The sequence below is a fragment of the Syngnathus scovelli genome, unplaced genomic scaffold, assembly GCF_024217435.2.
Source record: "Syngnathus scovelli strain Florida unplaced genomic scaffold, RoL_Ssco_1.2 HiC_scaffold_59, whole genome shotgun sequence".
Classification (NCBI taxonomy): domain Eukaryota; kingdom Metazoa; phylum Chordata; class Actinopteri; order Syngnathiformes; family Syngnathidae; genus Syngnathus; species Syngnathus scovelli.
In genome coordinates, this window is record NW_026061640.1 from 1 (window position 1) to 20,000 (window position 20,000).

A 20,000-nucleotide genomic window follows, 5' to 3' on the forward strand; every position below is an offset into this window, starting at 1 on the left:
CGCCTCATTCGACTTCCAGCGGCCGGCGAGCTCGCGCACCCGCCCGGCACATCCGGGAGGCCGTGCGCACGAGCCAAGTGGCCGAAAATAGCCCCCGCCGAACGGATCGGCTGTTTATAAGCACCGCGGAGGTGGTCGCGGCGCCTCATTCGACTTCCAGCGGCCGGCGAGCTCGCGCACCCGCCCGGCACATCCGGGAGGCCGTGCGCACGAGCCAAGTGGCCGAAAATAGCCCCCGCCGAGCGGATCGGCTGTTTATAAGCACCGCGGAGGTGGTCGCGGCGCCTCATTCGACTTCCAGCGGCCGGCGAGCTCGCGCACCCGCCCGGCACATCCGGGAGGCCGTGCGCACGAGCCAAGTGGCCGAAAATAGCCCCCGCCGAGCGGATCGGCTGTTTATAAGCACCGCGGAGGTGGTCGCGGCGCCTCATTCGACTTCCAGCGGCCGGCGAGCTCGCGCACCCGCCCGGCACATCCGGGAGGCCGTGCGCACGAGCCAAGTGGCCGAAAATAGCCCCCGCCGAGCGGATCGGCTGTTTATAAGCACCGCGGAGGTGGTCGCGGCGCCTCATTCGACTTCCAGCGGCCGGCGAGCTCGCGCACCCGCCCGGCACATCCGGGAGGCCGTGCGCACGAGCCAAGTGGCCGAAAATAGCCCCCGCCGAGCGGATCGGCTGTTTATAAGCACCGCGGAGGTGGTCGCGGCGCCTCATTCGACTTCCAGCGGCCGGCGAGCTCGCGCACCCGCCCGGCACATCCGGGAGGCCGTGCGCACGAGCCAAGTGGCCGAAAATAGCCCCCGCCGAGCGGATCGGCTGTTTATAAGCACCGCGGAGGTGGTCGCGGCGCCTCATTCGACTTCCAGCGGCCGGCGAGCTCGCGCACCCGCCCGGCACATCCGGGAGGCCGTGCGCACGAGCCAAGTGGCCGAAAATAGCCCCCGCCGAGCGGATCGGCTGTTTATAAGCACCGCGGAGGTGGTCGCGGCGCCTCATTCGACTTCCAGCGGCCGGCGAGCTCGCGCACCCGCCCGGCACATCCGGGAGGCCGTGCGCACGAGCCAAGTGGCCGAAAATAGCCCCCGCCGAGCGGATCGGCTGTTTATAAGCACCGCGGAGGTGGTCGCGGCGCCTCATTCGACTTCCAGCGGCCGGCGAGCTCGCGCACCCGCCCGGCACATCCGGGAGGCCGTGCGCACGAGCCAAGTGGCCGAAAATAGCCCCCGCCGAGCGGATCGGCTGTTTATAAGCACCGCGGAGGTGGTCGCGGCGCCTCATTCGACTTCCAGCGGCCGGCGAGCTCGCGCACCCGCCCGGCACATCCGGGAGGCCGTGCGCACGAGCCAAGTGGCCGAAAATAGCCCCCGCCGAGCGGATCGGCTGTTTATAAGCACCGCGGAGGTGGTCGCGGCGCCTCATTCGACTTCCAGCGGCCGGCGAGCTCGCGCACCCGCCCGGCACATCCGGGAGGCCGTGCGCACGAGCCAAGTGGCCGAAAATAGCCCCCGCCGAGCGGATCGGCTGTTTATAAGCACCGCGGAGGTAGTCGCGGCGCCTCATTCGACTTCCAGCGGCCGGCGAGCTCGCGCACCCGCCCGGCACATCCGGGAGGCCGTGCGCACGAGCCAAGTGGCCGAAAATAGCCCCCGCCGAGCGGATCGGCTGTTTATAAGCACCGCGGAGGTGGTCGCGGCGCCTCATTCGACTTCCAGCGGCCGGCGAGCTCGCGCACCCGCCCGGCACATCCGGGAGGCCGTGCGCACGAGCCAAGTGGCCGAAAATAGCCCCCGCCGAGCGGATCGGCTGTTTATAAGCACCGCGGAGATGGTCGCGGCGCCTCATTCGACTTCCAGCGGCCGGCGAGCTCGCGCACCCGCCCGGCACATCCGGGAGGCCGTGCGCACGAGCCAAGTGGCCGAAAATAGCCCCCGCCGAGCGGATCGGCTGTTTATAAGCACCGCGGAGGTGGTCGCGGCGCCTCATTCGACTTCCAGCGGCCGGCGAGCTCGCGCACCCGCCCGGCACATCCGGGAGGCCGTGCGCACGAGCCAAGTGGCCGAAAATAGCCCCCGCCGAGCGGATCGGCTGTTTATAAGCACCGCGGAGGTGGTCGCGGCGCCTCATTCGACTTCCAGCGGCCGGCGAGCTCGCGCACCCGCCCGGCACATCCGGGAGGCCGTGCGCACGAGCCAAGTGGCCGAAAATAGACCCCGCCGAGCGGATCGGCTGTTTATAAGCACCGCGGAGGTGGTCGCGGCGCCTCATTCGACTTCCAGCGGCCGGCGAGCTCGCGCACCCGCCCGGCACATCCGGGAGGCCGTGCGCACGAGCCAAGTGGCCGAAAATAGCCCCCGCCGAGCGGATCGGCTGTTTATAAGCACCGCGGAGGTGGTCGCGGCGCCTCATTCGACTTCCAGCGGCCGGCGAGCTCGCGCACCCGCCCGGCACATCCGGGAGGCCGTGCGCACGAGCCAAGTGGCCGAAAATAGCCCCCGCCGAGCGGATCGGCTGTTTATAAGCACCGCGGAGGTGGTCGCGGCGCCTCATTCGACTTCCAGCGGCCGGCGAGCTCGCGCACCCGCCCGGCACATCCGGGAGGCCGTGCGCACGAGCCAAGTGGCCGAAAATAGCCACCGCCGAGCGGATCGGCTGTTAATAAGCACCGCGGAGGTGGTCGCGGCGCCTCATTCGACTTCAAGCGGCCGGCGAGCTCGCGCACCCGCCCGGCACATCCGGGAGGCCGTGCGCACGAGCCAAGTGGCCGAAAATAGCCCCGGCCGAGCGGATCGGCTGTTTATAAGCACCGCGGAGGTGGTCGCGGCGCCTCATTCGACTTCCAGCGGCCGGCGAGCTCGCGCACCCGCCCGGCACATCCGGGAGGCCGTGTGCACGAGCCAAGTGGCCGAAAATAGCCCCCGCCGAGCGGATCGGCTGTTAATAAGCACCGCGGAGGTGGTCGCGGCGCCTCATTCGACTTCCAGCGGCCGGCGAGCTCGCGCACCCGCCCGGCACATCCGGGAGGCCGTGCGCACGAGCCAAGTGGCCGAAAATAGCCCCCGCCGAGCGGATCGGCTGTTTATAAGCACCGCGGAGGTGGTCGCGGCGCCTCATTCGACTTCCAGCGGCCGGCGAGCTCGCGCACCCGCCCGGCACATCCGGGAGGCCGTGCGCACGAGCCAAGTGGCCGAAAATAGCCCCCGCCGAGCGGATCGGCTGTTTATAAGCACCGCGGAGGTGGTCGCGGCGCCTCATTCGACTTCCAGCGGCCGGCGAGCTCGCGCACCCGCCCGGCACATCCGGGAGGCCGTGCGCACGAGCCAAGTGGCCGAAAATAGCCCCCGCCGAGCGGATCGGCTGTTTATAAGCACCGCGGAGGTGGTCGCGGCGCCTCATTCGACTTCCAGCGGCCGGCGAGCTCGCGCACCCGCCCGGCACATCCGGGAGGCCGTGCGCACGAGCCAAGTGGCCGAAAATAGCCCCCGCCGAGCGGATCGGCTGTTTATAAGCACCGCGGAGGTAGTCGCGGCGCCTCATTCGACTTCCAGCGGCCGGCGAGCTCGCGCACCCCGCCCGGCACATCCGGGAGGCCGTGCGCACGAGCCAAGTGGCCGAAAATAGCCCCCGCCGAACGGATCGGCTGTTTATAAGCACCGCGGAGGTGGTCGCGGCGCCTCATTCGACTTCCAGCGGCCGGCGAGCTCGCGCACCCGCCCGGCACATCCGGGAGGCCGTGCGCACGAGCCAAGTGGCCGAAAATAGCCCCCGCCGAGCGGATCGGCTGTTTATAAGCACCGCGGAGATGGTCGCGGCGCCTCATTCGACTTCCAGCGGCCGGCGAGCTCGCGCACCCGCCCGGCACATCCGGGAGGCCGTGCGCACGAGCCAAGTGGCCGAAAATAGCCCCCGCCGAGCGGATCGGCTGTTTATAAGCACCGCGGAGGTGGTCGCGGCGCCTCATTCGACTTCCAGCGGCCGGCGAGCTCGCGCACCCGCCCGGCACATCCGGGAGGCCGTGCGCACGAGCCAAGTGGCCGAAAATAGCCCCCGCCGAGCGGATCCGCTGTTTATAAGCACCGCGGAGGTGGTCGCGGCGCCTCATTCGACTTCCAGCGGCCGGCGAGCTCGCGCACCCGCCCGGCACATCCGGGAGGCCGTGCGCACGAGCCAAGTGGCCGAAAATAGACCCCGCCGAGCGGATCGGCTGTTTATAAGCACCGCGGAGGTGGTCGCGGCGCCTCATTCGACTTCCAGCGGCCGGCGAGCTCGCGCACCCGCCCGGCACATCCGGGAGGCCGTGCGCACGAGCCAAGTGGCCGAAAATAGCCCCGCCGAGCGGATCGGCTGTTTATAAGCACCGCGGAGGTGGTCGCGGCGCCTCATTCGACTTCCAGCGGCCGGCGAGCTCGCGCACCCGCCCGGCACATCCGGGAGGCCGTGCGCACGAGCCAAGTGGCCGAAAATAGCCCCCGCCGAGCGGATCGGCTGTTTATAAGCACCGCGGAGGTGGTCGCGGCGCCTCATTCGACTTCCAGCGGCCGGCGAGCTCGCGCACCCGCCCGGCACATCCGGGAGGCCGTGCGCACGAGCCAAGTGGCCGAAAATAGCCACCGCCGAGCGGATCGGCTGTTAATAAGCACCGCGGAGGTGGTCGCGGCGCCTCATTCGACTTCAAGCGGCCGGCGAGCTCGCGCACCCGCCCGGCACATCCGGGAGGCCGTGCGCACGAGCCAAGTGGCCGAAAATAGCCCCCGCCGAGCGGATCGGCTGTTTATAAGCACCGCGGAGGTGGTCGCGGCGCCTCATTCGACTTCCAGCGGCCGGCGAGCTCGCGCACCCGCCCGGCACATCCGGGAGGCCGTGTGCACGAGCCAAGTGGCCGAAAATAGCCCCCGCCGAGCGGATCGGCTGTTAATAAGCACCGCGGAGGTGGTCGCGGCGCCTCATTCGACTTCCAGCGGCCGGCGAGCTCGCGCACCCGCCCGGCACATCCGGGAGGCCGTGCGCACGAGCCAAGTGGCCGAAAATAGCCCCCGCCGAGCGGATCGGCTGTTTATAAGCACCGCGGAGGTGGTCGCGGCGCCTCATTCGACTTCCAGCGGCCGGCGAGCTCGCGCACCCGCCCGGCACATCCGGGAGGCCGTGCGCACGAGCCAAGTGGCCGAAAATAGCCCCCGCCGAGCGGATCGGCTGTTTATAAGCACCGCGGAGGTGGTCGCGGCGCCTCATTCGACTTCCAGCGGCCGGCGAGCTCGCGCACCCGCCCGGAACATCCGGGAGGCCGTGCGCACGAGCCAAGTGGCCGAAAATAGCCCCCGCCGAGCGGATCGGCTGTTTATAAGCACCGCGGAGGTGGTCGCGGCGCCTCATTCGACTTCCAGCGGCCGGCGAGCTCGCGCACCCGCCCGGCACATCCGGGAGGCCGTGCGCACGAGCCAAGTGGCCGAAAATAGCCCCCGCCGAGCGGATCGGCTGTTTATAAGCACCGCAGAGGTGGTCGCGGCGCCTCATTCGACTTCCAGCGGCCGGCGAGCTCGCGCACCCGCCCGGCACATCCGGGAGGCCGTGCGCACGAGCCAAGTGGCCGAAAATAGCCCCCGCCGAGCGGATCGGCTGTTTATAAGCACCGCGGAGGTGGTCGCGGCGCCTCATTCGACTTCCAGCGGCCGGCGAGCTCGCGCACCCGCCCGGCACATCCGAGAGGCCGTGCGCACGAGCCAAGTGGCCGAAAATAGCCCCCGCCGAGCGGATCGGCAGTTTGTAAGCACCGCGGAGGTGGTCGCGGCGCCTCATTCGACTTCCAGCGGCCGGCGAGCTCGCGCACCCGCCCGGCACATCCGGGAGGCCGTGCGCACGAGCCAAGTGGCCGAAAATAGACCCCGCCGAGCGGATCGGCTGTTTATAAGCACCGCGGAGGTGGTCGCGGCGCCTCATTCGACTTCCAGCGGCCGGCGAGCTCGCGCACCCGCCCGGCACATCCGGGAGGCCGTGCGCACGAGCCAAGTGGCCGAAAATAGCCCCCGCCGAGCGGATCGGCTGTTTATAAGCACCGCGGAGGTGGTCGCAGCGCCTCATTCGACTTCCAGCGGCCGGCGAGCTCGCGCACCCGCCCGGCACATCCGGGAGGCCGTGCGCCCGAGCCAAGTGGCCGAAAATAGCCCCCGCCGAGCGGATCGGCTGTTTATAAGCACCGCGGAGGTGGTCGCGGCGCCTCATTCGACTTCCAGCGGCCGGCGAGCTCGCGCACCCGCCCGGCACATCCGGGAGGCCGTGCGCACGAGCCAAGTGGCCGAAAATAGCCCCCGCCGAGCGGATCGGCTGTTTATAAGCACCGCGGAGGTGGTCGCGGCGCCTCATTCGACTTCCAGCGGCCGGCGAGCTCGCGCACCCGCCCGGCACATCCGGGAGGCCGTGCGCACGAGCCAAGTGGCCGAAAATAGCCCCCGCCGAGCGGATCGGCTGTTTATAAGCACCGCGGAGGTGGTCGCGGCGCCTCATTCGACTTCCAGCGGCCGGCGAGCTCGCGCACCCGCCCGGCACATCCGGGAGGCCGTGCGCACGAGCCAAGTGGCCGAAAATAGCCCCCGCCGAGCGGATTGGCTGTTTATAAGCACCGCGGAGGTGGTCGCGGCGCCTCATTCGACTTCCAGCGGCCGGCGAGCTCGCGCACCCGCCCGGCACATCCGGGAGGCCGTGTGCACGAGCCAAGTGGCCGAAAATAGCCCCCGCCGAGCGGATCGGCTGTTTATAAGCACCGCGGAGGTGGTCGCGGCGCCTCATTCGACTTCCAGCGGCCGGCGAGCTCGCGCACCCGCCCGGCACATCCGGGAGGCCGTGCGCACGAGCCAAGTGGCCGAAAATAGCCCCCGCCGAGCGGATCGGCTGTTTATAAGCACCGCGGAGGTGGTCGCGGCGCCTCATTCGACTTCCAGCGGCCGGCGAGCTCGCGCACCCGCCCGGCACATCCGGGAGGCCGTGCGCACGAGCCAAGTGGCCGAAAATAGCCCCCGCCGAGCGGATCGGCTGTTTATAAGCACCGCGGAGGTGGTCGCGGCGCCTCATTCGACTTCCAGCGGCCGGCGAGCTCGCGCACCCGCCCGGCACATCCGGGAGGCCGTGCGCACGAGCCAAGTGGCCGAAAATAGCCCCCGCCGAGCGGATCGGCTGTTTATAAGCACCGCGGAGGTAGTCGCGGCGCCTCATTCGACTTCCAGCGGCCGGCGAGCTCGCGCACCCGCCCGGCACATCCGGGAGGCCGTGCGCACGAGCCAAGTGGCCGAAAATAGCCCCCGCCGAACGGATCGGCTGTTTATAAGCACCGCGGAGGTGGTCGCGGCGCCTCATTCGACTTCCAGCGGCCGGCGAGCTCGCGCACCCGCCCGGCACATCCGGGAGGCCGTGCGCACGAGCCAAGTGGCCGAAAATAGCCCCCGCCGAGCGGATCGGCTGTTTATAAGCACCGCGGAGGTGGTCGCGGCGCCTCATTCGACTTCCAGCGGCCGGCGAGCTCGCGCACCCGCCCGGCACATCCGGGAGGCCGTGCGCACGAGCCAAGTGGCCGAAAATAGCCCCCGCCGAGCGGATCGGCTGTTTATAAGCACCGCGGAGGTGGTCGCGGCGCCTCATTCGACTTCCAGCGGCCGGCGAGCTCGCGCACCCGCCCGGCACATCCGGGAGGCCGTGCGCACGAGCCAAGTGGCCGAAAATAGCCCCCGCCGAGCGGATCGGCTGTTTATAAGCACCGCGGAGGTGGTCGCGGCGCCTCATTCGACTTCCAGCGGCCGGCGAGCTCGCGCACCCGCCCGGCACATCCGGGAGGCCGTGCGCACGAGCCAAGTGGCCGAAAATAGCCCCCGCCGAGCGGATCGGCTGTTTATAAGCACCGCGGAGGTGGTCGCGGCGCCTCATTCGACTTCCAGCGGCCGGCGAGCTCGCGCACCCGCCCGGCACATCCGGGAGGCCGTGCGCACGAGCCAAGTGGCCGAAAATAGCCCCCGCCGAACGGATCGGCTGTTTATAAGCACCGCGGAGGTGGTCGCGGCGCCTCATTCGACTTCCAGCGGCAGGCGAGCTCGCGCACCCGCCCGGCACATCCGGGAGGCCGTGCGCACGAGCCGTGGCCGAAAATAGCCCCCGCCGAGCGGATCGGCTGTTTATAAGCACCGCAGAGGTGGTCGCGGCGCCTCATTCGACTTCCAGCGGCCGGCGAGCTCGCGCACCCGCCCGGCACATCCGGGAGGCCGTGCGCACGAGCCAAGTGGCCGAAAATAGCCCCCGCCGAGCGGATCGGCTGTTTATAAGCACCGCAGAGGTGGTCGCGGCGCCTCATTCAGCTTCCGGCGGGCGGTGAGCTCGCGCACCCGCCCGGCACATCCGGGAGGCCGTGCGCACGAGCCAAGTGGCCGAAAATAGCCCCCGCCGAGCGGATCGGCTGTTTATAAGCACCGCGGAGGTGGTCGCGGCGCCTCATTCGACTTCAAGCGGCCGGCGAGCTCGCGCACCCGCCCGGCACATCCGGGAGGCCGTGCGCACGAGCCAAGTGGCCGAAAATAGCCACCGCCGAGCGGATCGGCTGTTAATAAGCACCGCGGAGGTGGTCGCGGCGCCTCATTCGACTTCAAGCGGCCGGCGAGCTCGCGCACCCGCCCGGCACATCCGGGAGGCCGTGCGCACGAGCCAAGTGGCCGAAAATAGCCCCCGCCGAGCGGATCGGCTGTTTATAAGCACCGCGGAGGTGGTCGCGGCGCCTCATTCGACTTCCAGCGGCCGGCGAGCTCGCGCACCCGCCCGGCACATCCGGGAGGCTGTGCGCACGAGCCAAGTGGCCGAAAATAGCCCCCGCCGAGCGGATCGGCTGTTAATAAGCACCGCGGAGGTGGTCGCGGCGCCTCATTCGACTTCCAGCGGCCGGCGAGCTCGCGCACCCGCCCGGCACATCCGGGAGGCTGTGCGCACGAGCCAAGTGGGCGAAAATAGCCCCCGCCGAGCGGATCGGCTGTTTATAAGCACCGCGGAGGTGGTCGCGACGACTCATTCGACTTCCAGCGGCCGGCGAGCTCGCGCACCCGCCCGGCACATCCGGGAGGCCGTGCGCACGAGCCAAGTGGCCGAAAATAGCCCCCGCCGAGCGGATCGGCTGTTTATAAGCACCGCAGAGGTGGTCGCGGCGCCTCATTCGACTTCCAGCGGCCGGCGAGCTCGCGCACCCGCCCGGCACATCCGGGAGGCCGTGCGCACGAGCCAAGTGGCCGAAAATAGCCCCCGCCGAGCGGATCGGCTGTTTATAAGCACCGCGGAGGTGGTCGCGGCGCCTCATTCGACTTCCAGCGGCCGGCGAGCTCGCGCACCCGCCCGGCACATCCGAGAGGCCGTGCGCACTAGCCAAGTGGCCGAAAATAGCCCCCGCCGAGCGGATCGGCAGTTTGTAAGCACCGCGGAGGTGGTCGCGGCGCCTCATTCGACTTCCAGCGGCCGGCGAGCTCGCGCACCCGCCCGGCACATCCGAGAGGCCGTGCGCACGAGCCAAGTGGCCGAAAATAGCCCCCGCCGAGCGGATCGGCTGTTTGTAAGCACCGCGGAGGTGGTCGCGGCGCCTCATTCGACTTCCAGCGGCCGGCGAGCTCGCGCACCCGCCCGGCACATCCGGGAGGCCGTGCGCACGAGCCAAGTGGCCGAAAATAGCCCCCGCCGAACGGATCGGCTGTTTATAAGCACCGCGGAGGTGGTCGCGGCGCCTCATTCGACTTCCAGCGGCCGGCGAGCTCGCGCACCCGCCCGGCACATCCGGGAGGCCGTGCGCACGAGCCGTGGCCGAAAATAGCCCCCGCCGAGCGGATCGGCTGTTTATAAGCACCGCGGAGGTGGTCGCGGCGCCTCATTCGACTTCCAGCGGCCGGCGAGCTCGCGCACCCGCCCGGCACATCCGGGAGGCCGTGCGCACGAGCCAAGTGGCCGAAAATAGACCCCGCCGAGCGGATCGGCTGTTTATAAGCACCGCGGAGGTGGTCGCGGCGCCTCATTCGACTTCCAGCGGCCGGCGAGCTCGCGCACCCGCCCGGCACATCCGGGAGGCCGTGCGCACGAGCCAAGTGGCCGAAAATAGCCCCCGCCGAGCGGATCGGCTGTTTATAAGCACCGCGGAGGTGGTTGCGGCGCCTCATTCGACTTCCAGCGGCCGGCGAGCTCGCGCACCCGCCCGGCACATCCGGGAGGCCGTGCGCACGAGCCAAGTGGCCGAAAATAGCCCCCGCCGAGCGGATCGGCTGTTTATAAGCACCGCGGAGGTGGTCGCGGCGCCTCATTCGACTTCCAGCGGCCGGCGAGCTCGCGCACCCGCCCGGCACATCCGGGAGGCCGTGCGCACGAGCCAAGTGGCCGAAAATAGCCCCCGCCGAGCGGATCGGCTGTTTATAAGCACCGCGGAGGTGGTCGCGGCGCCTCATTCGACTTCCAGCGGCCGGCGAGCTCGCGCACCCGCCCGGCACATCCGGGAGGCCGTGCGCACGAGCCAAGTGGCCGAAAATAGCCCCCGCCGACCGGATCGGCTGTTTATAAGCACCGCGGAGGTGGTCGCGGCGCCTCATTCGACTTCCAGCGGCCGGCGAGCTCGCGCACCCGCCCGGCACATCCGGGAGGCCGTGCGCACGAGCCAAGTGGCCGAAAATAGCCCCCGCCGAGCGGATCGGCTGTTTATAAGCACCGCGGAGGTGGTCGCGGCGCCTCATTCGACTTCCAGCGGCCGGCGAGCTCGCGCACCCGCCCGGCACATCCGGGAGGCCGTGCGCACGAGCCAAGTGGCCGAAAATAGCCCCCGCCGAGCGGATTGGCTGTTTATAAGCACCGCGGAGGTGGTCGCGGCGCCTCATTCGACTTCCAGCGGCCGGCGAGCTCGCGCACCCGCCCGGCACATCCGGGAGGCCGTGTGCACGAGCCAAGTGGCCGAAAATAGCCCCCGCCGAGCGGATCGGCTGTTTATAAGCACCGCGGAGGTGGTCGCGGCGCCTCATTCGACTTCCAGCGGCCGGCGAGCTCGCGCACCCGCCCGGCACATCCGGGAGGCCGTGCGCACGAGCCAAGTGGCCGAAAATAGCCCCCGCCGAGCGGATCGGCTGTTTATAAGCACCGCGGAGGTGGTCGCGGCGCCTCATTCGACTTCCAGCGGCCGGCGAGCTCGCGCACCCGCCCGGCACATCCGGGAGGCCGTGCGCACGAGCCAAGTGGCCGAAAATAGCCCCCGCCGAGCGGATCGGCTGTTTATAAGCACCGCGGAGGTGGTCGCGGCGCCTCATTCGACTTCCAGCGGCCGGCGAGCTCGCGCACCCGCCCGGCACATCTGGGAGGCCGTGCGCACGAGCCAAGTGGCCGAAAATAGCCCCCGCCGAGCGGATCGGCTGTTTATAAGCACCGCGGAGGTAGTCGCGGCGCCTCATTCGACTTCCAGCGGCCGGCGAGCTCGCGCACCCGCCCGGCACATCCGGGAGGCCGTGCGCACGAGCCAAGTGGCCGAAAATAGCCCCCGCCGAGCGGATCGGCTGTTTATAAGCACCGCGGAGGTGGTCGCGGCGCCTCATTCGACTTCCAGCGGCCGGCGAGCTCGCGCACCCGCCCGGCACATCCGGGAGGCCGTGCGCACGAGCCAAGTGGCCGAAAATAGACCCCGCCGAGCGGATCGGCTGTTTATAAGCACCGCGGAGGTGGTCGCGGCGCCTCATTCGACTTCCAGCGGCCGGCGAGCTCGCGCACCCGCCCGGCACATCCGGGAGGCCGTGCGCACGAGCCAAGTGATGTACAGTGAATAAAGAGCATGGCTCCCTGTGAACTCAAAGCAGCAGTCTTTACTTGTAAAAGATCCCAGCACAACACATTGTGCTTCCATGTAGTGTTTTTACCTTTTTCATGACATTTATTTTGATACAGCCAAATGCAGGTTTTGTGCACTTCACTTTTCCGTTGGGCATTCGCGTAGAACCCTATTCCAGTTACGGCCAGATTCTTTTAGACTAGTGGTCCCCAAACTTTCTTGCGCCACGGACCGGCTACGCGTCAGAAATATTTTTGCGGACCTGCCTTTATATATATAAATAAACAATAAATCTATATAAATAAATACTACATTTATAATAAATATATATAAATAGGATTAAATAAAATGATACGACTGGCATAAAAACAAATATAAACCACATAAAAATAAAAGTCACCATTACGTTGAATTATTGGGAGCACCGAGCTTGTTTCTCAGAAACGAGCCGGTCCCATCCAGGCGTAATCGGAGACAATGAAACCCAAAGTGGTTAAGGTTTGTCTTTTAATGCAGGATGCTTGGTCTCCATGTGCCGAAGCAGTTTTGAAGGCTTCATTGGCTCGCTCGCTAGTTTCAGGGGCGATTGTGTCTATAAAATGCAAAATGTTGGGTCACCTCACGGCTTACGGCCATACTACCCTGAGAACGCCCGATCTCGTCCGATCTCGGAAGCTAAGCAGGGTCGGGCCTGGTTAGTACTTGGATGGGGGACCGCCTGGGAATACCAGGTGCTGTAAGCTTTTTCTTTTTCTTATGTGCACTTCAATCGTTTAAGAAGCTATTTTTTACAACACCCATCACGAATGGCATCCGGAAACAGCAAGCCTAATTTAAACTCCGACATTGAAACTATAACACGAGTTTGAAAGCTACGTATATTATGTGGTGACATCCACAGCATTGTAGTTAAATTTTTTACCGCTAGAGAGCAGACTATGTACAGTGAGCATGGCTCCCTGTGAACTCAAAGCAGCAGGCTTGACTTGTAAAAGAACCCAACACAACACTTCCATGAAGTGTTTTTAAACTTTTCAAGGCATTTATTTTGATTCAGCAAAATGCAGGTCGCAACGGCAAATTCGTGCTACCGCATAAAAAGCTGTCAATAACTTTTCATGATAGCCATGTTTCCAGAAAACACCAAAAGCCTTGGAAGAAAGACTGTTTCGGCCCTGGTTGTAAAAAAAACAAAAAAAAACAAAAGTGAAGGGTGACCGTCCGGGAATACCAGGTGCTGAAAGCCTTTTTTTTTTTTTTTTTTTTTCCCACGTCAATTGTGAAAGGAAACTTTTACCACAGCCATCAAGTCCCGCCGCTGCTTGGCATGGTTTCAGGGGCGATTGTGTCTATAAAATGAAAAATTCTGAGCGGTCTCACGGCTTACGGCCATACTACCCTGAGAGCGCCCGATCTCGTCCGATCTCGGAGGCTAAGCAGGGTCGGGCCTGGTTAGTACTTGGATGGGAGACCGCCTGGGAATACCAGTTACCGTAAGCTTTTTTTTTTTTTTTTTTTTTCTTATGTGCACTTCAATCGTTTAAGCCAAGAACTTTTTACAGCACCCATCAAGAATGGCATTCGGAAACTGCAAGCCTAGTTTGAACTCCGACACTGAAACTACAACACGAGTTTAAAACCTACATTGTGTGGCGACAGCCATAGCATTGCAGTTCACGTTTTTACCGCTAGAGGACAGACTATGTACAGTGAATAAAGAGCATGGCTCCCTGTGAACTCAAAGCAGCAGTCTTTACTTGTAAAAGAACCCAGCACAACACATTGCGCTTCCATGTAGTGTTTTTACCTTTTTCATGACATTTATTTTGATACAGCCAAATGCAGGTTTTTTGCACTTCACTTTTCCGTTGGGCATTCGCGTAGAACCCTATTCCAGTTACGGCCAGATTCTTTTAGACTAGTGGTCCCCAACCTTTCTTGCGCCACGGACCGGCTACGCGTCAGAAATATTTTTGCGGACCTGCCTTTATATATATAAATAAACAATAAATCTATATAAATAAATACTACATTTATAATAAGTATATATACCGTATTTGCCGGTGTATTGGTCGACCTTTTTCGATCCAAAATCGACCGAAAAAAATCGACCTCGACTTATACACCGAGTCATAAAATTTAACTTCGTATTCATCGCTTCAAATGTGATGGTAACCAAGGCCGTTTCTCATGCATCTCATTGTGCGTTGCACTTAGAAAGTTTGAACCGGGCGGCGTGCGCGAGTGCGCGGCCCGCTGGAAGTCGAATGAGGCGCCGCGACCACCTCCGCGGTGCTTATAAACAGCCGATCCGCTCGGCGGGGGCTATTTTCGGCCACTTGGCTCGTGCGCACGGCCTCCCGGATGTGCCGGGCGGGTGCGCGAGCTCGCCGGCCGCCGGAAGTCGAATGAGGCGCCGCGACCACCTCCGCGGTGCTTATAAACAGCCGATCCGCTCGGCGGGGGCTATTTTCGGCCACTTGGCTCGTGCGCACGGCCTCCCGGATGTGCCGGGCGGGTGCGCGATCTCGCCGGCCGCTGGAAGTCGAATGAGGCGCCGCGACCACCTCCGCGGTGCTTATAAACAGCCGATCCGCTCGGCGGGGGCTATTTTCGGCCACTTGGCTCGTGCGCACGGCCTCCCGGATGTGCCGGGCGGGTGCGCGAGCTCGCCGGCCGCTGGAAGTCGAATGAGGCGCCGCGACCACCTCCGCGGTGCTTATAAACTGCCGATCCGCTCGGCGGGGGGTATTTTCGGCCACTTGGCTCGTGCGCACGGCCTCCCGGATGTGCCGGGCGGGTGCGCGAGCTCGCCGGCCGCTTGAAGTCGAATGAGGCGCCGCGACCACCTCCGCGGTGCTTATAAACAGCCGATCCGCTCGGCGGGGGCTATTTTCGAGGCGCCGCGATCTCCTCCGCGGTGCTTTTAAAGTGCCGATCCGCTCGGCTTGGAGCTATTTCCGGCCTCCCGTTGGTGCCGGGCGGCGTGCGCGAGCTCGCCGGCCGCGATCTCCTCCGCGGTGCTTATAAACAGCAGCATGCGCACGGCCTCCCAGAATTTGAACACATTTCGTCAATAAATTTCGCATATTGAATTTTGAAGTTTAATATAATGCAACAATTGAGCTCGACTTATACAAAGGATATATCATAAAATCGTAAATTTCCGTCGAATTTTAGGGGGTCGACTTATACACCGAGTCGACCTGTACACCGGCAAATACGGTAAATACGATTAAATAAAATGATACGACTGGCATAAAAACAAATATAAACCACATAAAAATAAAAGTCACCATTACGTTGAATTATTGGGAGCACCGAGCTTGTTTCTCAGAAACGAGCCGGTCCCATCCAGGCGTAATCGGAGACAATGAAACCCGAAGTGGTTAAAGTTTGTCTTTTAATGCAGGATGCTTGGTCTCCATGTGCCGAAGCAGTTTTGAAGGCTTCATTGGCTCGCTCGCTAGTTTCAGGGGCGATTGTGTCTATAAAATGCAAAATGTTGGGTCACCTCACGGCTTACGGCCATACTACCCTGAGAACGCCCGATCTCGTCCGATCTCGGAAGCTAAGCAGGGTCGGGCCTGGTTAGTACTTGGATGGGAGACCGCCTGGGAATACCAGGTGCTGTAAGCTTTTTCTTTTTCTTATGTGCACTTCAATCGTTTAAGAAGCTATTTTTTACAACACCCATCACGAATGGCATCCGGAAACAGCAAGCCTAATTTAAACTCCGACATTGAAACTATAACACGAGTTTGAAAGCTATATTATGTGGTGACATCCACAGCATTGTAGTTAAATTTTTTACCGCTAGAGAGCAGACTATGTACAGTGAGCATGGCTCCCTGTGAACTCAAAGCAGCAGGCTTGACTTGTAAAAGAACCCAACACAACACTTCCATGAAGTGTTTTTAAACTTTTCAAGGCATTTATTTTGATTCAGCAAAATGCAGGTCGCAACGGCAAATTCGTGCTACCGCATAAAAAGCTGTCAATAACTTTTTATGATAGCCATGTTTCCAGAAAACACCAAAAGCCTTGGAAGAAAGACTGTTTCGGCCCTGGTTGTAAAAAAAACAAAAAAAAACAAAAGTGAAGGGTGACCGTCCGGGAATACCAGGTGCTGAAAGCCTTTTTTTTTTTTTTTTTTCCCACGTCAATTGTGAAAGGAAACTTTTACCACAGCCATCAAGTCCCGCCGCTGCTTGGCATGGTTTCAGGGGCGATTGTGTCTATAAAATGAAAAATTCTGAGCGGTCTCACGGCTTACGGCCATACTACCCTGAGAGCGCCCGATCTCGTCCGATCTCGGAGGCTAAGCAGGGTCGGGCCTGGTTAGTACTTGGATGGGAGACCGCCTGGGAATACCAGTTACCGTAAGCTTTTTTTTTTTTTTTTTTTTCTTATGTGCACTTCAATCGTTTAAGCCAAGAACTTTTTACAGCACCCATCAAGAATGGCATTCGGAAACTGCAAGCCTAGTTTGAACTCCGACACTGAAACTACAACACGAGTTTAAAACCTACATTGTGTGGCGACAGCCATAGCATTGCAGTTCACGTTTTTACCGCTAGAGGACAGACTATGTACAGTGAATAAAGAGCATGGCTCCCTGTGAACTCAAAGCAGCAGTCTTTACTTGTAAAAGATCCCAGCACAACACATTGTGCTTCCATGTAGTGTTTTTACCTTTTTCATGACATTTATTTTGATACAGCCAAATGCAGGTTTTGTGCACTTCACTTTTCCGTTGGGCATTCGCGTAGAACCCTATTCCAGTTACGGCCAGATTCTTTTAGACTAGTGGTACCCAAACTTTCTTGCGCCACGGACCGGCTACGCGTCAGAAATATTTTTGCGGACCTGCCTTTATATATATAAATAAACAATAAATCGATATAAATAAATACTACATTTATAATAAATATATATAAATAGGATTAAATAAAATGATAAGACTGGCATAAAAACAAATATAAACCACATAAAAATAAAAGTCACCATTACGTTGAATTATTGGGAGCACCGAGCTTGTTTCTCAGAAACGAGCCGGTCCCATCCAGGCGTAATCGGAGACAATGAAACCCGAAGTGGTTAAGGTTTGTCTTTTAATGCAGGATGCTTGGTCTCCATGTGCCGAAGCAGTTTTGAAGGCTTCATTGGCTCGCTCGCTAGTTTCAGGGGCGATTGTGTCTATAAAATGCAAAATGTTGGGTCCCCTCACGCCTTACGGCCATACTACCCTGAGAACGCCCGATCTCGTCCGATCTCGGAAGCTAAGCAGGGTCGGGCCTGGTTAGTACTTGGATGGGAGACCGCCTGGGAATACCAGGTGCTGTAAGCTTTTTCTTTTTCTTATGTGCACTTCAATCGTTTAAGAAGCTATTTTTTACAACACCCATCACGAATGGCATCCGGAAACAGCAAGCCTAATTTAAACTCCGACATTGAAACTATAACACGAGTTTGAAAGCTATATTATGTGGTGACATCCACAGCATTGTAGTTAAATTTTTTACCGCTAGAGAGCAGACTATGTACAGTGAGCATGGCTCCCTGTGAACTCAAAGCAGCAGGCTTGACTTGTAAAAGAACCCAACACAACACTTCCATGAAGTGTTTTTAAACTTTTCAAGGCATTTATTTTGATTCAGCAAAATGCAGGTCGCAACGGCAAATTCGTGCTACCGCATAAAAAGCTGTCAATAACTTTTCATGATAGCCATGTTTCCAGAAAACACCAAAAGCCTTGGAAGAAAGACTGTTTCGGCCCTGGTTGTAAAAAAAACAAAAAAAAAACAAAAGTGAAGGGTGACCGTCCGGGAATACCAGGTGCTGAAAGCCTTTTTTTTTTTTTTTTTTTTCCCACGTCAATTGTGAAAGGAAACTTTTACCACAGCCATCAAGTTCCGCCGCTGCTTGGCATGGTTTCAGGGGCGATTGTGTCTATAAAATGAAAAATTCTGAGCGGTCTCACGGCTTACGGCCATACTACCCTGAGAGCGCCCGATCTCGTCCGATCTCGGAGGCTAAGCAGGGTCGGGCCTGGTTAGTACTTGGATGGGAGACCGCCTGGGAATACCAGTTACCGTAAGCTTTTTTTTTTTTTTTTTTTCTTATGTGCACTTCAATCGTTTAAGCCAAGAACTTTTTACAGCACCCATCAAGAATGGCATTCGGAAACTGCAAGCCTAGTTTGAACTCCGACACTGAAACTACAACACGAGTTTAAAACCTACATTGTGTGGCGACAGCCATAGCATTGCAGTTCACGTTTTTACCGCTAGAGGACAGACTATGTACAGTGAATAAAGAGCATGGCTCCCTGTGAACTCAAAGCAGCAGTCTTTACTTGTAAAAGATCCCAGCACAACACATTGTGCTTCCATGTAGTGTTTTTACCTTTTTCATGACATTTATTTTGATACAGCCAAATGCAGGTTTTGTGCACTTCACTTTTCCGTTGGGCATTCGCGTAGAACCCTATTCCAGTTACGGCCAGATTCTTTTAGACTAGTGGTACCCAAACTTTCTTGCGCCACGGACCGGCTACGCGTCAGAAATATTTTTGCGGACCTGCCTTTATATATATAAATAAACAATAAATCTATATAAATAAATACTACATTTATAATAAATATATATAAATAGGATTAAATAAAATGATACGACTGGCATAAAAACAAATATAAACCACATAAAAATAAAAGTCACCATTACGTTGAATTATTGGGAGCACCGAGCTTGTTTCTCAGAAACGAGCCGGTCCCATCCAGGCGTAATCGGAGACAATGAAACCCAAAGTGGTTAAGGTTTGTCTTTTAATGCAGGATGCTTGGTCTCCATGTGCCGAAGCAGTTTTGAAGGCTTCATTGGCTCGCTCGCTAGTTTCAGGGGCGATTGTGTCTATAAAATGCAAAATGTTGGGTCACCTCACGGCTTACGGCCATACTACCCTGAGAACGCCCGATCTCGTCCGATCTCGGAAGCTAAGCAGGGTCGGGCCTGGTTAGTACTTGGATGGGAGACCGCCTGGGAATACCAGGTGCTGTAAGCTTTTTCTTTTTCTTATGTGCACTTCAATCGTTTAAGAAGCTATTTTTTACAACACCCATCACGAATGGCATCCGGAAACAGCAAGCCTAATTTAAACTCCGACATTGAAACTATAACACGAGTTTGAAAGCTATATTATGTGGTGACATCCACAGCATTGTAGTTAAATTTTTTACCGCTAGAGAGCAGACTATGTACAGTGAGCATGGCTCCCTGTGAACTCAAAGCAGCAGGCTTGACTTGTAAAAGAACCCAACACAACACTTCCATGAAGTGTTTTTAAACTTTTCAAGGCATTTATTTTGATTCAGCAAAATGCAGGTCGCAACGGCAAATTCGTGCTACCGCATAAAAAGCTGTCAATAACTTTTCATGATAGCCATGTTTCCAGAAAACACCAAAAGCCTTGGAAGAAAGACTGTTTCGGCCCTGGTTGTAAAAAAAAACAAAAAAAAACAAAAGGGAAGGGTAACCGTCCGGGAATACCAGGTGCTGAAAGCCTTTTTTTTTTTTTTTTTTCCCACGTCAATTGTGAAAGGAAACTTTTACCACAGCCATCAAGTCCCGCCGCTGCTTGGCATGGTTTCAGGGGCGATTGTGTCTATAAAATGAAAAATTCTGAGCGGTCTCACGGCTTACGGCCATACTACCCTGAGAGCGCCCGCTCCCGTCCGATCTCGGATGCTAAGCAGGGTCGGGCCTGGTTAGTACTTGGATGGGAGACCGCCTGGGAATACCAGTTACCGTAAGCTTTTTTTTTTTTTTTCTTATGTGCACTTCAATCGTTTAAGCCAAGAACTTTTTACAGCACCCATCAAGAATGGCATTCGGAAACTGCAAGCCTAGTTTGAACTCCGACACTGAAACTACAACACGAGTTTAAAACCTACATTGTGTGGCGACAGCCATAGCATTGCAGTTCACGTTTTTACCGCTAGAGGACAGACTATGTACAGTGAATAAAGAGCATGGCTCCCTGTGAACTCAAAGCAGCAGTCTTTACTTGTAAAAGATCCCAGCACAACACATTGTGCTTCCATGTAGTGTTTTTACCTTTTTCATGACATTTATTTTGATACAGCCAAATGCAGGTTTTGTGCACTTCACTTTTCCGTTGGGCATTCGCGTAGAACCCTATTCCA

General features: G+C 59.6%; 8 non-coding genes across 8 annotated transcripts; all 8 read left to right on the plus strand.

Moving 5' to 3' along the window:
* The first annotated feature begins 12,420 nt into the window (after positions 1 to 12,420).
* On the plus strand, positions 12,421 to 12,539 carry LOC125970011 (5S ribosomal RNA). The gene has a single exon (XR_007481909.1). It is a non-coding gene; the product is annotated as a 5S ribosomal RNA (ribosomal RNA).
* A 638-nt stretch (positions 12,540 to 13,177) lies between these two features.
* On the plus strand, positions 13,178 to 13,296 carry LOC125970025 (5S ribosomal RNA). The gene has a single exon (XR_007481922.1). It is a non-coding gene; the product is annotated as a 5S ribosomal RNA (ribosomal RNA).
* A 2,020-nt stretch (positions 13,297 to 15,316) lies between these two features.
* Positions 15,317 to 15,435, plus strand: LOC125969994 (5S ribosomal RNA). Its single transcript, XR_007481896.1, has one exon. It is a non-coding gene; the product is annotated as a 5S ribosomal RNA (ribosomal RNA).
* Positions 15,436 to 16,066: 631 nt separating this feature from the next.
* Positions 16,067 to 16,185, plus strand: LOC125970026 (5S ribosomal RNA). Its single transcript, XR_007481923.1, has one exon. It is a non-coding gene; the product is annotated as a 5S ribosomal RNA (ribosomal RNA).
* An 842-nt stretch (positions 16,186 to 17,027) lies between these two features.
* LOC125970013 (5S ribosomal RNA) lies at positions 17,028 to 17,146 on the plus strand. The gene has a single exon (XR_007481910.1). It is a non-coding gene; the product is annotated as a 5S ribosomal RNA (ribosomal RNA).
* Positions 17,147 to 17,780: 634 nt separating this feature from the next.
* LOC125970027 (5S ribosomal RNA) lies at positions 17,781 to 17,899 on the plus strand. The gene has a single exon (XR_007481924.1). It is a non-coding gene; the product is annotated as a 5S ribosomal RNA (ribosomal RNA).
* An 841-nt stretch (positions 17,900 to 18,740) lies between these two features.
* On the plus strand, positions 18,741 to 18,859 carry LOC125970009 (5S ribosomal RNA). Its single transcript, XR_007481907.1, has one exon. It is a non-coding gene; the product is annotated as a 5S ribosomal RNA (ribosomal RNA).
* Positions 18,860 to 19,491: 632 nt separating this feature from the next.
* On the plus strand, positions 19,492 to 19,610 carry LOC125970046 (5S ribosomal RNA). Its single transcript, XR_007481942.1, has one exon. It is a non-coding gene; the product is annotated as a 5S ribosomal RNA (ribosomal RNA).
* Positions 19,611 to 20,000: the final 390 nt, after the last annotated feature.